The 12,317-nt window shown below is 35.1% G+C and overlaps 1 long non-coding RNA gene across 1 annotated transcript in view; it reads left to right on the top strand.

The window, feature by feature from the left end:
* Window positions 1-2,103: 2,103 nt before the first annotated feature.
* Window positions 2,104-12,317, top strand: part of LOC149080628 (uncharacterized) — a 29,693-nt gene continuing 19,479 nt past the window's right edge. The window contains exon 1 of the long non-coding RNA XR_016193611.1: window positions 2,104-2,148. This is a non-coding gene — a long non-coding RNA (uncharacterized LOC149080628). The remainder of the gene's footprint in view (window positions 2,149-12,317) is intronic.

Raw genomic sequence — 12,317 nt, 5'->3', positions numbered from 1 at the left:
TTATATGATGATGAAAAACGCCAAAATAGTTGGGTGGATTTTCGGGTATAAGATTGTATTATTCCTACTTCCTTTTTTCTCATTCTTCTTCCATTTTTCCTCTCTTCTTTTACTGTAATATCGGTGTGATGTTTCTTATCAAATGATGGGGCTGCTGTTGATTGATGACTTATTATAATTCCGTTATTCTAGACATCTTCATTATTTGAACCGATGATGATAATTTGTAAATCGCGCTTCTCGAGGCTAGCACAGACTTAAACCGAAGAGGGAAATATAAAATACGGAAAAACTCTCATCTCTTAAATCATAAATAAAGTAGAGGAAACATACCTTGGAACATTATTTTTCAAACTTTTTTTTTCCATAGCAGTCTTTACCGTAAAATTTTACTCAATTCATTTTTAGTATCTGTATACTGCGTGAGACATCGGGTGATATTTAAATTACCTTTCTGTTCGATTATAGCCATGGAATGAGAATTTAAAAGCGGGCTAAAATGTTTCAAGGTACAACATTGGGTCTTTTATTTTGAAACATGTAATGTTGTACTTTGAAACGGGGTAAAATTCCAAAGACAAAAAAATACAAGTATCACTGGAAAAATAACATAATTAATATTTTTTTAAAATATAAATCATATATTGGAATAAAAAGTACCAAAATAGTGACACAAATATTATTATTAATACACATTCACAAAAGTCGCAATAATGGAGGTGGAAACGTATTTACGTGTTTGAAATGTGCAATTATTCTTCATTATACTTTTAGAAAGGAAAATAGAATGTTTTTAAATCTTCAGTTTTGCCAGTTTCTTTGATGCTAGATGATTGCATTAGAGATTAAATATCCGTGATGGCAACATTTGCTATATCTGGCACTGATGAACAATAAAATATTTACTCACCCTTCTCCAAAGGAAATTCACTTGGTGAAAGTTCTTTGTTGAACACATACCAGACTAAACTTAATGTTTTTCTCAACAAATCGGACCAGGAGATAACCAAATGTGAATGGAAGAGAAGAAATCAAAGGCAGCTGAAGATTTTATAGGAGAGAAGTATAAAACTAAAATGTAAAACATATAAATTGCACATTTAATTTTTCTTGTTTCAAGGTACACCAAGTTCCACCATGTGTGAAAAATATTAATAACTTTATTCACAATTTGCTTCGTATGATTCAGCACTTTGTATGGTTTATCAAGTGATTGCATAGAAATTTTAATTGATAAATATTTTTCACTAAACTTGCAATGTTGAGAAGAAACACGGCAAAAATCAGCGCACAATTTTATTACTAAAACTTGCTAACTTGCAAAATCTGTATCAAGGTCACAGACAAATAGCTGAAACAACAGTTACGAATTTATGTATTTTTAATCTTTCGCACTCCAAAAACATCTGTTAGAATACTATTAAAACTATTTCAAGTGTTTCACCGTTTACTATGGTCAAAGTACAACAGTTCCCCTATTCTTAGCCGTAGACGTAGAGTAGCCGTTAATGTAGAAGCAATTTTAATTTCTTTGGAGAATAAAAAATTGTTTCTAAACGATCCAGTTTCTTTCCAGTCGAGTAAAGATCTAAAAGACATGTATAAGTTATTTTGTATTAAAGGATTGATGCCCACAGAAAATATCGGTATATAACAGTGATAAAAAGAGAAAGATGTTCAATGGAATTTATTGCTATTGGCCGTTTGAGGTCGTAACAACATCCCGCAGGGAGAAAGCCGTTTCTGTCAGTGTCGAAAACTTTCATTTTGTAATATACGCAAAAAAGACAATTTATATTTCGGCATTATATCATCGAAGAAGAAGATAAACTATTGCACGATAAGAAAATAAATAAATGGAAAAAAATTGCCATAATAAGACCGTCTCACTCAGTCAGGGACTTCCACTAATTATGTTGACCCTAAAATATAAGCGATTTATTTGCGAACGCATACGTACGAGAAGTAAGAAGCGGAGGTATTTACAGACTGCTCCCTCTACCTTGGTTCATTGCAACAGTAACGACACTTTAAGACCACCTGGCTAGAATTTTTATGGGATTCGAGGTACAAAACATGCGCGTACGCATGTATACGCGTCTACGCATTCAAGGGGTCGAGGGCCGGTGATAAATTTCTTAGCTACGCGTACGTATTTTTTATTCCTCCCGTTTCATCGTCTTTATTTATTTTCTTTTACATGGCCCGTATTTCGCGCGCGAAGGTTCTCGTTCTTCTCACAAAATCCTTTCTGGAATTTAGGCATCGAAACCGGTTCAAAGAATCATAATGTATTTAATTTCTATTATTTCTATTTCGCGTGTTTGCCGGTTCGAACAAAAACTATATAATATTGGTAGAATATTTTCACTGTAAGATATGTCTTCGTGAAAAATGTCTTACTCAGTGAAAACTCGATATAACGATAATCTGTTGACCAATGAAATATCGTTGTAGAGGGATTATCGTTTTATCGAAAAGCAACATTATTACCACGTAATGGAAATTTATGCTTTTGTTTTTTAAATTGATGTTGTTAGTACCCCAGAAAATGTGATGTTTAGTATTTTTCATCACAAAATATTATTATTGATCAGTTGATTGAAAAAATTATTATTGATTTGTTGATTGAAAAAATTAAGTTTGATGCTTTGTTCCTGTGAAAAGGAGTTCATTTCATAACATTTTTGTGTGTCACACAGGAAGTAACAATACCTTTAACATCATCAACACTTTCAGTGATCTTGTGGGGCTAAATTCAGTGATACCCTACTCATGTCAGTAATTCGTTGTAACACCAACGACGTCGCGGAAAACTTTCCAATGGAAAAGTTCTCCCTCCCAATCAGAAGGAAATGAGAGATAAATTTGCAGATTTTATTTAATTTTTTCTTATCTATTCGTCTTTTTCTATGTAATTCCATCAGGGAAACATTTCTCTACAAAAGGTGATGTCAAAAGTCTTCAAGATTTGCTCAAAAAATGCGTCCAATTAAAAAACAATGAATGCATCAAAATGCTCCAATTAAAAACACCGACGTAAATGTGAGGTGACATAAGTCGAAGAGATGTAAGTCAGGGTATTAATGATGCCCTAGGGGAGGATCGAAAACAAGTGACGAAATTAAAATTATATTCAAGACAATTTTGAGTAAAACATGAAAGAATACCGCTGTGTCAGTCTCAAAAAATATCGTTATAAAAGAGATTATCATAGTAAAGGATATCGTTGTATCGAGACAATAGACTATAAGTAATCAGACTATAAGTAAATTCCATACAAGATTTGAAACAAGATCGTTGTAGCGTGGTTTTACTGTAGTAACAGCACAAATATACTTTTGTTGTTTTAAAGTTAATATAACTAAATAAATGTAATTGAAAAATTTCTGAGGCAACTTCTGAACATTGTTTACTGATATTCGCAATGTGAAGTACAGTAGCAACAAAACTTTTGTAGCAACAAACGTTTCGAAACAACGTCTCTTGTTAGTATTAGATTCACTGAACTTTCAAAAGCGTCGCATGTCCTTTTGTGTCATTCTACAATTCTACAACGACGTCCTTGAGCTGGTTCGTAAACGTTTTTTTCTTTTATTTCTGTTCGACTTCTGCCTTTCCATTACATTCAACTCTCATCATCATAGATGACATATCTCTTCTCTGGTTAGCCCTATAAAGAAAAGAAAACCCCATTCATTCTAATGTAAAAGGAATTCAAATAGTATGAAATTCGATTTTGTTATACTGTAGCTACTTTCTTTGCATCGTTATCGTACCGTCATGTCATTCGGACGATGTTAGAATGTCTACCCCTCACAGAGTCTGTCAAGCTGCGTATGAAATTTCACAGTGGTATGACACCTTAAAGAAGAGGCGGTATTTGTTATCCCTCCAGTTGGCTAGTTAGGGGGCAGGTATCCCTTGCACACCCAAGGAGCAACAGCAGGGGTTTCAAACCCCAACAACTCAGATTTTACTCCAACTGAGCGGCAGCTGCTCCGAACTTAGATAAATAAAGGGAGGATCCTACATTTCTTCCAGATATTTACAGGTTTATAGACAAGCTTATATATTGAACATAATTCTGTCAGTATGAGTTTTACTTGGTTACTTTTTGTGCGAGCATATTCCACTTTTGATCGTTCATTCGAAAGACTAGAGTTAAATTTAGATAAAATTCACATTTTTGCATAACCATTACAGCACAGTAATATTGCAGCATTTTTAGAAGTAAAATGAATCGGTAGCCTATAGTTTGAGGCAGTGGTTCTCAAATTTTCTTCACCCGCTGCTCCCTTGTCCTGGTAAACGTTCTTCCACGGCTTCACAGAATAGTTTAACAAAGAACAACTTCAAAGTACAGAACATGTATATCTCTTTCAGACCCTTGTGTTACAAATATGTGGGTTGCTTTTTCCTCACTGTAGAATTTTTTCTTTTGACCTCAGGGAGTAAAGACCTCACTTTTAAAGAAATATGTAAGTTTTGAGTTAGAAATATGATGTATAAACTTTGGGGGATTTCATCAGAGGGCAGTACTTGAATTTGAACTTTCAGGGTTTTTTTAAGATGGCTTCGGGGAAAAAGTGCCTCCGGGAAAACTTATTCATTACATGAAATTTGGTAATAATATTTTTTGAAAAAATTGTGTGGGGAGATGAATATATCCTGCATGATCTTGGCTGAAAAAAATTAGAACGAAATGAAATATTTTTCCACAAAAGAAAAAAATCGAAAATTCGAAAAAAAAAATTGAAAAAATAAAGATTTGCGGATATTTATGTTTTAATGTATTTTTTTTATTATCAAAAATGCAGAAACATTTTGAAAATTCTAAAAAAATTAATGCTCGGATCGGAAAGAGATATGAATATCACCAGCTCATCGCGATGCGCTTGGCAAAGGGTGGTACCGCACACTTTTAGGACCACTGGTTTAGTATTTGCTCACAGATGACTCATTGATAATTTGGTAAATTGATAAATTGGTAAAGATTGGCTCTTCGGAAAGTTTTTCTTGTTTAATAAATATTTGTTTAACAAAATATATTTATGAAATTAATGAAAACATATTGTCCTTGAATTGAATACAATCAAATCATTTTTAGAAACTACTCACAATGCTTTGTGTGTGATAACTCGACTAGATTATATACAAAAGCATTTTTTGACGTTACGAAAATACTACAAATCATTGGTGAATCTCTTGAGGTTTTGACACATTGTACGGAAAAACACGCACAATTCGACTGAAAGACGCAAGTTAAAAAGTAGCCCGGTGGATTGGAGCAGATATTTTCTATGAATATTATCCCCGAAAGATCGGCGGACGAATAGACCTGCGGGGGTCCATTTCAGGGCAACACCCAAAGCAAAAGGAAACCCCCTTCCATATTCCGCAGGCTAGCATTTGCAAGCTAACAACTACGAACCACCTTCCCTACCGGGCGGTTACCAGAATTTCTATGCAACTAGTCATTCGTCTTGTACGCTCTACTGGAGACCAGAAGTCTCTCTTTAACAAAATGGGCCCCCTACCTAGAGTGGGCCCATATTTTACGCCTGTCTTTCTATGTAGACAGGTAAAGCCGCATCTTTCCTGCATCACTGGATAGATCTTATAGCGTAGACATATCATTGGCGGGATACTGCCGTCCCGTTCAGCCAATTTTTAACACGATTAACGTGGGTAAGCCCGGAATTACACTATAAAAGTTTTATAATAGTTCTTTATAAAGCTTAAAAAATGCAACCAATAACATTATCGGTTACATTAGAGCGAACGTACAAGATAAGATTATTGGTTGCATTTTTCATGTGTGTTTTATGAAAGAACTCTCCTAAAACTTTTATAGTGTAATCCCGAGGCCGGGATTACGCTATAAAAGTTTCATAAAAGTTCATTTATAAAACTTGAAAATTGCAACTAATAAGAGCATCGTTATTGCATTATAATCGCAACCGATATTGGATGCATTTTTCAAGTTTTATAAAACAACTATCATAAAACCTTTATAGTATTATCCCAGCCTTAGGTAGGGACTTACACTATAAAAGTTTTATAAATTTTTTATAAAACTTACAAATGCAACGAATAAGCTAATCTGTTGTATTTGCTCGAATGTAACCGATAAGCTTACTGATTGAATTTTTCAAATTTTATAAAAGGACTTTTATAGTGTAATGCCAGCCTTATATTGTTACATGATATTAAATACTATACGAAGGTTTTTAACAGCTGGCTGATGCGAAGGCATATTTACGCAAGAGAGAAAATTGTACTGCACTTGCGGGATAATCGAACCCACGTCCTCTCTCTTGCCGGGGGAGCGCCCTAGACCACTAGACTAAAATGGCAACGAATATCTCAATCTTTCCGTGGAGCTCGTGTCCACTGAACGAGATCCAAGGAATATATCTTCGCGTCAGCCAGCTGTTAAAAACCTTCGTATGGATAGCGGAGAGTGACATCATCCTAGGATACTGAATACTATGCCGTATTCTCGCTACATACCTTATCGCTATGAAATATTTTTGGCAGAGTGCTGTGAGGTGTCAATAATCAAAGTTCTGGTGTTCTGAGCTGCCTACACCAGTAACGATTTTTGGAAGCATCTTGACCCATTTTTGACAAGTTTCCCAATTTTTCATGATATTACACATCTTTTTTATACATGGTAACTGATTACTTAAATAACATATTTGAGAAGTTTGAAAAAACTTCGTAATAATTTACCATGTCTTTCTTTGTAATAAATACAAATTGCCAATTAATTAACTTTTTAGTTAATATAAACTAATTAACTTCATTTAGTTAAAATAGTATAAGTAGTTATGATTTCAGGTAACCATGTGACAAAAAAATATTTTTTCTATTTTCAAAAAAAAAAATCTGTATTCTGTTCATGGTTATGGAAATTTCTAGATCGAAAATTAAGATAAAATTTCCGAAAATTTCATTTTTGAAAAGTCATAAAAAATGAAATTTCTTTGCAAACAAATCTTAAAAATACTATGGACTCGTTAGATCTTTTAATTTCAAAAAATGTTTGCGTTTTATACAAAAATTTATATGAAAATATATTAAAAAAATTTTAACAAACGTTGCGTAACTGCAACGTCAGTGAAAAATGGGTTAATTGAAAAAAATCGATGTATACAGAACAAAAATATTAGTCTCTAAATTCATCTGCAAAATTCATTTCCGAATGCAAAATATTACACGTATGCTGGATTTTTGCAATTACTATTATATTATTTGCGCCTCTAACTATGGGACTTCAAATCGATGTATCCTCGAAACTGCTTGAGGGTTTTCTCTGAAGTCAGTCTTTGGAGATTAAACAGCATCTATATCGCGAATGATCGCCTAATGTAGCATAGGCTTCGACGAACCAAATATTTTTATACCTTATACAGCAATCTGCCTCACCTTCTTAGAGAATTCTTGTTGGATTTTTTCTCCTCTCCCCAGCAAAAGAAAGCAGCAATAGCCACCACATCTGCATTCAAGAGGGAGGAGATAAGAATCATATCCGAATGCACGGAGCTGCTTACTATCTATTATAGTTCGTGTCGTTTTTTAATAGTGCCACGTTACACGGTTTCATCTATCTATTCATAGCAGGAGGCCATTGTGTTCCCCGACGTCTCCCAAACACCCAGGAAATGTTCGAGATTGTAGAGTGTGGCATGTATTGCTTTCGCTCCGTTATATAAAGATCTTTGAATTAAGGATTATACCCCGAGTGACCAGGTGTTTCCCACAAAATGAAAAATGATCGCCACATACACATGAGAAATGAGCTTATAATTTTCACGTTTGCAGCAATCTTGCCTCCTATTTTTTTATCATCCCCCCTCCCGTAGAACATGTTAGGAGGAGCGAAACGTCGATAAATAATACATTTCATTCATCATCCACACACCTTTATTTTTTCCTACTGTACATACACATCATGCATCGCGGTTAATAAATCATGTCACGCATAAATACATTTTTGGATTAAGAAGCGAAAAAGAGCGAGAAACGAGGCGTCTTTTTCATTTTTTGCTTAGAATAAGACGCAACTGCCAAAGTATTAACATGAGATTCACAACCTCTGAGAGCACTAATCCTAATATAAACAGCTTAGGAAAAATTGATAGGATATAATGTTTGCATAGTTGACGATTGGCTATAATAGCCTCGGTTAAGAGTGTATCGAAAGTTATACTATACTGTCTGTTCTATCCTCACATCGTCTTCATAATAAACTTTACTGATTGTCTTTGGTTTCGTCTAAATTTTGTCATTATTCTACGTGTTCGTCGGGATAGCTTTTTCAGGTGTTTTTATCTAAAGCTGTTTTGGTTAAAAATTTTAGTTAGCGTAATTTCTTTAAGAAACACCTCATTTCAGAAAAGCATTGTTTAATAATATCTGAAAATAGCGAAAAACGCCGCATCTGCGAAATATTTCCTGATAAAATTTGATATTAGTCAATACTTTTGTTAAATAGTGCGTGATCTCCGTAACTCAAAAAGTTACAATGAGGTACTTAATCAAAAATAAATTAAAAGATTGTTATAGCAATCTGAACTTCATTTGGAGCTGATTAAATAAAAAATTTCATACGATTTCTCAAATGTCAATTAGTAGAATTTGCACCTCTCCATTTATCAAAAGAAATTTACTCCGTGAATGAAATTTCGTTGGATATCGATGACTGAAAAATTCTTCATTTTTGTTGCTTTTTGCATCATGAGACTTTCGAGACTTGGTCTTAGGTCAGTAAAGTACTTAAAAAATAGTGAAAATAAAGAATTTCAATCTGATATTTTAGCAAATTTTTATTCAATTGTTAATAAATAAGATTCTTTCAGTGTAATAGACGCATATATTTTATTAATTGACACTTTCTTGAATCGTAGGTGCAAAATAGTTTTAAATTTTATATTTCACTGAATTTTTTTAAATTAGCTTTTTACAGAATTTGCCTTCTGACAGTCGAGTGGTTAGGGCAGTTGTACTCAAACTTTTGTCACTCGCGGCTTCCTCACCTAATTTATGATACATCTGTGGCAACCCAGATTAATTTAGTAGATATTGTGCATTAATAAAAGAACCACTTCAAAACATAATTAGGCACATAAATTAATATTTCCAGCTCGTCACGGTGTCTCTAGGAACCGCGACGGACACTTTCAGAAACACTGTGTTGAAGAGCTAGCCTCTGACTGTGCAGGTCTGGGTTCGAGTCCCTGTTTTGGCATGAATGTCTATTAACACTAACAATTTTCCTGGGCAGATCATAAATATCGCTTGGGAATATTTGGGATGATCACCTTCTTATAAAAAAAAACTACCACAGTTAAATTTCTCTTTTCTGGCTGATTATTTTTTATAATTTTGTTTTAGTGTTAGTGGTAGAATTGTTTCTACCCTTTAGATACTCTTCGTGAAACACCCTGTATATGTAATATGTACATAGGAGTAAAAATGGGCTGTGGAATGTTTGTGCAATAGCTGCAAGCGATGAAAAAGGAAAGCATTTGAAATGATTATGTGGACTTTCAAAGGCCATTCGAAAGGCTTTGTCAGCGGTTTCAGGAGGTACTCGTGAACACAAATCATTAGGAGCAGCGTCCGGAACATGCCAACGCAATCGTGTGTGGGTATGTGTCATCATCATCTTTCCCCCTAACCACCAGAATCCGAAACTCATTCCAGACCGGAAAATTGGGGATCCGTTGCTGGCTAGAATCCTTCCGGAGGCTAGAAGCTGCTGCTGCTGTAACTGCAGCGCACTGTTCTCTCCTGCCCGATTATCGACAAGAGGGAGCGGGACAAATTAATTGCCCATAATTAACAGGCAGAGTGCTAATTAGGAGGGTAAATATGAAACACAGAATGCCTTTAAACCGGTTGAGCATGAGCGGGGCACCAGTAAGAGATATTTAGCGAGAAGCCTATAATTTCGCAGATTGCGGTGATGAAATTAATTAAACTGTGACGGTATGAACAGAACGCTTTCCTTATTGGATGGTCGAAGCTTCACTAAATAAATAAGCACGGGACACTGAATACCACCACAGACATAATGTCACTGAACACTGCACAAAACATAAGTTATATTTAGAAATACAGAATGCTTATACTTCGAATAAAAATATTTTATCAATTCGAGTACGAGATCGAGGAAAAAATAATATCGAAAATTCACGAGAGAGTAACGATAGGCAGTGGTAAAGCTTAGTGCAAATCTTAGGATAGAGGTAAATCATACGATTGCGCAATCTAGATAGATTTTCAATCAGATCAGAAAGGAATTTGAGTCATTCACTATCCTGAAAAATCTCGTAAAACTCATTAGTTTCCACCATAAAGTTTTGAAATGTCCATACAGGATCTTCTCGAATATAAATGTGTTTTTTGCAACATTAGGGGTTTATACATACATGCATGAGCTCCGAAGATTTATTTTAGATACGCGAGTAATTATATTTTTGTCATAATCGCATAAATCTAAACGTAATTCATTAAAAAGTTCATTCACATACAAGAAATATGATTTAGTGGCAAACCCTTTTCAAAATCGCGCAACCCGTCTCCAGATAACCATCAGCAAAATTCTGACGCGCATTACAAAAACATGACCGTGTTTTTAAAATCGGGGACCAACGTTCGTCGTACATCATTAATATGATGGTGATTAAGTCAGGTGAGAATAGCATTCACCATTTTCACAACATCATTTACCTTTATGGACGTAATGATTAATCAATACTTTTATTCTATCCCCGGCAGATATTTAGGAACTTTTTAGAAAGGAGGGTGGGCAATTTATTTTACGGCGACATTTCTTTTAGAGGCCTGACAGCGAAAAGAATATTCTGATGATAACATCGGGCCGAACAACTCGCGAATAAAATCCTCAGACGACAATTATTTACATGGAGAGTTGTTGCATCATTGTATGTCCGGAGACAGGTTTCTACATTCATCTTCCGTAACAACCCACGGAAATGGCCCGACACGTCGTACTCACGTATGCTAGGCGTAATATTTCAGATAAGGCGTGCTATTTTCGAATAAATTATGGACACACGAAGAAAAGCTCTTTTTTTATGCTCTTTCTCTTTTTATCTCGAATAACTTATACCCGTATTTATTATCGAGGTATTTCCGACAGAATTGAGAAAAGAGAAAACGTGTTTTCCCGACACGTACGTTCTGGTCAAGTATCACTCCTATTAAGATATTTCATAAGGACAGATGCATCTACAATAGGTACTTTTAGATGAAAAATATTAACTACTTGTGGTCAAAAAATACAAATACAAATACAACGCCACAACAGGCAAAATGCCCAACGAGGTGGCTGAGAAAAGATACCCATAAAAAAATATGGATGTCATATATTTCAAAAATATAGCAACCCAAATTAAAAATGCAATTAACAAAAATTGTAAATAAATTTATAAGATAAAAAAAAACAAATCTGTAAAAAATATACAGGGTGATTCCAAATTCATGGCACAAACTTACTAACTAAGACACCTAAACAAGCATTTTTATCATAGAATGTGCGGTCGAATCGCAATACCAAAGGTGTAGAGCAGTGTTTCCCAAAGTGGGCAATATCGCCCCCTGGTGGGCGATGGAATGGTCCAAGGGGGCGATAGAACCTACTGATTTAACATAGGATCCTATGGGTTTACGTGAGTTGGGGGGCCATGAGAGGAAAAAATTTCTGATGAAGGGGGCGATGGAACAAAAAATTTTGGGAGAATATGGTGTAGACTCTACACCATAGTCTCCCAACCTTTTTTGTCCCATCGCCCTCTTCTTCAGAAATTTTTTTCTCCCATCGCCCCCGAATGCAATCTAACCCATAGGATCCTATGTTATACCCGTAGCTTCTACCGCCCCCCTTGAACATTCCATCCCCCCCAAGAGGGCGTTAACTCCCACGTTGGGAATCACTGGTGTAGAAAGTGCTTTTAGAGAGTGCTCAACAGCACTTCACAAAAAACAATTGTCATATTTTTCGACGGATTTGCTGCAATATGTGCTATCAACCGTACGAGGGTGCATATGTACCTTGGGATTGGATTGGAGTTTTTTATTGGTGCGAGGACAATCAAGATTATGCAGCGCCAAACAATGATCAAGCGGTATAATGACTTGTGTTATAATTTACGTTACCCAGGTTGCACCATGAGAAGGCCTACTACATTACAATACCCTGCACCCTCGAATGGTCGATTGTACTTATTGTAACAAATCCGTCAGAAAAATATTATATTTGCTTTTGTTGAAGTACTGTTGAG

This window comes from Pholcus phalangioides, unplaced genomic scaffold (genome assembly GCF_987345545.1).
Source record: "Pholcus phalangioides strain wild (caught in Gottingen) unplaced genomic scaffold, Ppha-v1.0 ptg000011l_1, whole genome shotgun sequence".
Classification (NCBI taxonomy): Eukaryota; Metazoa; Arthropoda; class Arachnida; order Araneae; family Pholcidae; genus Pholcus; species Pholcus phalangioides.
This window is presented reverse-complemented; position numbering and strand designations above follow the sequence as displayed.